The sequence below is a fragment of the Porites lutea genome, chromosome 4, assembly GCF_958299795.1.
Source record: "Porites lutea chromosome 4, jaPorLute2.1, whole genome shotgun sequence".
NCBI lineage: Eukaryota > Metazoa > Cnidaria > Anthozoa > Scleractinia > Poritidae > Porites > Porites lutea.
Genome location: NC_133204.1, coordinates 25,684,780 through 25,690,682, shown reverse-complemented (window position 1 = coordinate 25,690,682; position 5,903 = coordinate 25,684,780). Strand labels below are relative to the sequence as shown.

The 5,903-nt window shown below is 38.8% G+C and overlaps 1 pseudogene; it reads right to left on the bottom strand.

Moving 5' to 3' along the window:
- Positions 1–4,456: 4,456 nt before the first annotated feature.
- LOC140935297 (uncharacterized) lies at positions 4,457–5,371 on the bottom strand (annotated as a pseudogene).
- Between the last annotated feature and the right edge of the window lie 532 nt (positions 5,372–5,903).

Sequence of the window (5,903 nt, the reverse complement as noted above, 5' to 3'; positions counted from 1 at the left end):
TGGCTTTTTTGTGCGGTGAAGATAAAAAGTGGAATGAGTTTGCGGAATGGCATATGACATGAATAGTACAACTCAAAATCTTAAACGTGAATAAAAAGGCTCCCAAATGGCTGTAGAGGCGAAGAGACAGTAAAAACAAAACAAAAACACGAGATGAGTCATTTTTACTTCTATTTTGTTAGAAAAAAGGGAATTTAGGACGTATTTTGTTGCGTGCGACAAGAGGAGCTCGCAATCCTAATCTCCAGGTCGTTAATACGCGTGCGTTGCATGTATGTAGCCATTAATTGTAGCCAGCAATCGTTTGAACTTCCACTAAGATTGAATGGAATGCCCATAACGCAATTTGATCACGTGCGTTTGGACCTTCTATCACACGTAATCTGATCACTCGTGTTTTGACAATTTGTCATATGAAACTTACTCAAAGCACAGCGTTGGAGCAATAGCGTTTTGACCTTCGATTGTTGTTGGTTATTACTACTTTATCTTCTTACATTTCCTTATAAATTCAAAGTCCCAACGAACTCCCACAGAGTTTGGGTGGCCTGTGCATCAACTAGCAAAGAAAGGAGGAACAGAGTGGAGTGGAGTGGAGACAGTATTGGCATATGTCAATTAACTTCGCATTTCGTGTGATTGGATTTTTTACAAGTTCTACCTTGTACGGCGGCCGACAGTGGCCACCAAATGTCAAAACGCAAACTCAAAAATCGATATTCAAAGTGAAAAGTGAAATTCAAAACTCAAAAGTCAATTTTCAACTTGAAAAGTCAAAATCGAAAATCAAAAGTCGCTTTACGATGTAAGCAGTCGATTCAAAAAAGTCAATATTTAACTTGAAAAGCCGATATATAATGTCCATTTCTGAAGCAAGAAAATCGAGTTTCGACAACTCACTTCTCACTTTTGACTTTGACCACCCCCCCTACCCCCCTACCCTTAACTTGTTCTTATTGGAGTGGAAGACTGGGACAATGTTTGCTTGTCAGATCATGGACGTCTGGACGTTATGGACGACGAAAAGAAGACACGCGGTAAGCTAAAAAGGGCATGTGTTAAAACATGGAATGGAGTGGAGTGGTAAAATATGGACTGGAGTAATAAAACATGAAGTGATGTCCAAGCAACCAGATATACAATTGCTGGGGTAAGTAGGGAATTAAAGAGCGATCAATCGTAAATCATGTTTGTCCAGGAGCCGAGTACTCGGCTCCTGGTTTGTTGCATTGCGGTAAGGCTATTCATATGTCCTTGAATCCCAAACGATATGATATTTCACCATTCCCCTTTAACTGATTTCCAGATATCGCTGATATGACGGAAAAAAAAGATAAAGATACAAGAGCAAAGCGCGTGACGAAGGGGTGACGAGCAAAAACTGGTCGCCGTGATATGCCGGGGCATACCGAAACGTGTGGAACAGTCGGAAGAAAGGAACGTTGCGTATTCACAAGCCGACAATGTTTGGAATGGTGAAGAAAGAAACGGTAATTATCCTATAAGATCTGTACTTTTCTCGAAAAATTTCAACACGAGTCCGTTGAAGACACTCAGAGGGCCATTGGTTTATCAGCTCTTGAAATTGTCACCCTCGTTAGTTCATTTTGTTGTTTTTGTTTTTTTTTTCAGTTTCACGTGAGCGCTGTTAGCGAACCTGAATCATAGAACAAAAATAACAATAATAGAATAGAATTAGAATTAGAATAAGAAACACGGGCTCATTTGTTCATTAGAATCAATAGTTTACTGCTTCTGAAAAGTGAGCAGAACGAGAAGTCATGTATTTGCTTATGTAAAAATAATTTTTAGTTCCCAAAATCGTAAATTGCTGTCATGGTCAGCTCCTATATTTCCGTTTTGAAGTATTTTCTGAAAGAAGCGCTCCTCAAGTGTCCCTTGTCTGTCTATTATTGACAGTAATATGACTGAAAACGGTAGGAACGATTGCGAGATGTCAGTCTCATAGAGGTGCGGCCCGTTAAGAAAGAGTTTATTTTTCACTCCAGGTTTTGTCACTCCGTTCCATGTGTTACCACTCCACTCCATTCCATATTTTATCATATGCTTCTAAAAAGAACTTTTTTTAGTTGAACGATTAGCTTTTGCCGTATACAGCTAGAATACGTCTGAAAATTCTGTAAGTAATATTAATAAATCAAAGAACTCCTCACCTCATTTACTTCGAACAACTGTCTGACATCCTTTTGGACGAAGGATTTTGTAAGTTTCGTCCAGAACGCGCTGTCCGTGGTGCGAGTTGCACGTGCGAGGTAGCCGGGGTTTTGCAAACTGCCGGACGAGGCTACCAAGTCTTCCGAATTGATAGGGGAGGCGGGTAGGGGGTGGTCAAAGTCGAAAGTGAGAAGTGAGAATTCGAGACTCGATTATCGCGCTTAAGAAATCGATATTTGATTTCCACTTTTCAATTTGGAAACTAACTTTTTACATCGACTCGTTATTTCCTAAATTTACAGTTTGCTTTTAATTTTGACTCTTTACTTTAAAGATCGACTTTCAATTTTTACTTTTCACTTTCAATGGCCACCCTCGGCCACGGTTGAACCTTGGGAATTTGCCAATGCATGAATTATGAATTCAAATTTTAAAACTGCAAAATATACTGAAAAAAACCGACCTGATCAACCACAAAGTTTATTTCCTGAAAAGGTAAAAAACAAATTGCTTAAGTTAGATTAGGCAATTTATTTCTCATGCACGGGCAAATTCCCAAACTCCGCTGCCGCAAAAAAAGTGTCATTAAAAGTGAAATGCTTTAATTAATGAAGGCTACTTTCTGTGTGTTTTATTCGTCGTTCTTTTTAATTTTTCTCCTACCAAAATAGTTTCCAAAACATACCCTCAGTGATTTTTTAGAACGTCTGTATAGCAGACTAAAACTCGCCTCATAAAATTAAAATGTGACGGGCAGAATTCTGAATAAAAAATATATGATATTCGGATCATTTGGACAGCTTCTGTCAATCTGCCTTAACCAAAGCTTAAAGAGGCTCAGTTTAGTACAATTTGCTGTTCAAAGATGTTTAATTATTACAAATTAGAAAAAAAAATCAAGCTGCTTCTTAAGAAGCCTTTTATTGTTTACACCTGATCACTACTTTTTTACTGATTCGTTGATAGATGGAAGCTTTGCGTAAAATTGTGAAAATGGAACGAAGACCAGACAAATACCTCTGATGGGTGCGGCATATTCATGTAAAAAGAATCTCTGAGGAAAACCTCCATTAATTAAGGGGGCATTACAGCGGAGCACCATGGGTAAAGAAATGTGGTAAACTACCCATCCGAGAAAATTTGGTAATCACGTGACCGTACACCGACCGCCCGCCCGACCGTCCGTCCGCACCACAGACATACCAATGTAAAATAATTCAATTAACAGGTAAGGCAACCCAAATGCAACTCAAGGTTTTATTTGGAAAGAAATCGCATGGCCGCCCGGACTTTTAGAAAGAAAAAACAACAACAAAGTCGTGTCTTTTTCAACGTTATTTTTGATGTTTACACTCACGTGGACAACAGAGAAACTGAGCTAGAGCTAGTTTCTGAGAACAAAAGAGAAGAATTTTGTAGGAAGAAAAACATGAAAATTCAAAGCGGCTGTGAGACAATGAGAAATGCTACTGGCCAGCAAGGTGAAACTGAGCGCGGCAGTGAAAAATAAAAGCGAACATCAACACAGGAGACAAAATATTGGGTAAGAATTCCTCCATAAAAATAATGTGCAACTAGGAAGTTTGACGTTTAGTCCTACAAAACAGCGTTGTAGTTGTGCAAAACAACGGCAAAGAAGGACGAAAAGCGTGCTGCACGTGCAAATTTTGTTGTTTTGCTAATTAGAAAAAAAAGTGTGCTGCACGTGCAATTTGTTTTTTTGCTAATTAGATCTATTGATGCCATTTCCATTGGCCTCTCCGTTTAGCATTAGACGATTTAATTTTTTTTGTTTACAAGTTTTATTAACAAGAGCTTCGCTTTTAGTCCTGGCTAAATCTATATATTAGGTTAATAATTAACAAGTTACTGTGAGGGGCAATTTTTGGGGCTAAATCGGGGCCCCTCACTTTTTTGTCATTTCCTTTTAAAATAATGACCTAATCTTTGGTACAATAAAGCAGTATGCAATGGACTGCAACCTTATTGAGAGTTATCACTTTTTGACCATTTCGGTTGTCATGGTAACAAATTAGCTTTTGCAAAAGACAAATTACTTATAAAACCAGTTGTATTTCAAAAACAGAAATTTTGCTCAATTAGGTTGCAGACAATTACATAAACAATCTTTGTACCAAATTTGGTGACAATAGCTGAAATACTCTTTGAGAAATATGAGCAGCCAACAAAATTACCCCGAAAAAAGCTATTTTCAGAAAAATACAATTGAAACTTAAGTTTTATCTAAATGTCACTTGTAAGACTCATGACCCCCTAAAATGGCCTTTTATGCATAACAGCACACTTACTTGAAGGTATACTTAGGTTCTTTGGTTCTTTCTCTTTTTACCCATTCTGCACAGCTGTGTTTCGTCAAAACCTCCAGCTTCATAGGTTATGCCTTCCTGGGTTACACGCAAGTCTTCTTCTCTCTGCTTAGCTTGTGTTCGTACAAGTCTATATTGTCTGTGTTTTTCTTGAGCTCTGTGCTCTGCTTGCAGAATTCTTCCACTGTCTCTTTGTCTTGCTTCCTTCCAACTGTGCTTGCCAGGTGAGATTTCAGCTTTCCTCAAGACATCAAACTTTTTTGTTGCACCACAACTGAAGTGCAAAGCGGCAGAGGATGCAGCCATGACAATTCGATTTCTTCCATGCCACTTATGCTTGGGACACTTGTTCCATGCCAATGCATTGACAGACTCATTTGCATTCTGGGTGTATCTAGGCAAGCATCTGATGGCTCACTCAAACGATCATAGACTTTTTCAAGTGGTTCCTTGAAAACACCATTCAGGTGATGTGGCTTGTTTGGACAAGGCAATCCTTTTTTGAACTTGCACCATGAATTAACTGGACAGTTTTTGTGCCTTTCTTGGTTTGAAATTTTTAGGCAGTGATACAGCCCAGCTTTTATCTCCACTTGCATCTTTTTTACTGCACTGTCTCTCTCACTCGTCGAAGCTATGTTTCTGTTTACATTGTTACGCACAGCTTTTCCATAGTTTTTTTTTTCAGTTTTTCAATAGTTTTCTCAGTTAGTCGCCCATCTCTACCTTTCATTGGGTTGCCATCAGACAGCTTAGTGGAAGAACTAAAATGCAGCGAACGCCATTCTTCTGTTCACATCTTTTCCTTGAAGAGTTCTTGGATTAACATCATCTTGAGGGTGGTTACCAGTTGCAAGAAACTCGGACATACCGCAACCACTGCACTTGGCATAACGTGAGCTACCAAGCCCAAACCGGTTACTGGAACTCTCCAACATTTGTATTTGGCCTAGTAGATCAATAAAGACAATCAACGCTTTTATTAATAAAGGGATATAGCTGTAGTAATTTTGGCCCAGCATTAATCCGTGAGACAAACAAAAACTACTATCATACGCGTGCTGATCTACGATCCGCTAACAATTTGAAGACTCGCTTTAAAAAGAGGACTAAAGCCATAGACTTCCCACGTATCTATTGTACACTGAAAATATGCCTTACCCCTATTGGTCTTTAATTTTGTTGTTCATCCTTTAAATCATGAAATTGGCTTTCCACTGGAGATGGATGTTTTTCTTCGTGTCTCTGCGATCGAGATTGCGTTACCTGTAACTATCACCTGAGGGGGGTTGTGTCCTCTTCTTAAACTGTTAAAGCCACAATATTGATAATGTATGTCTGCAAATTGTTACAAGAAGCGGATCGTCTAGCACGCGTATGAAAGTAATTTTTGTTTGTCTT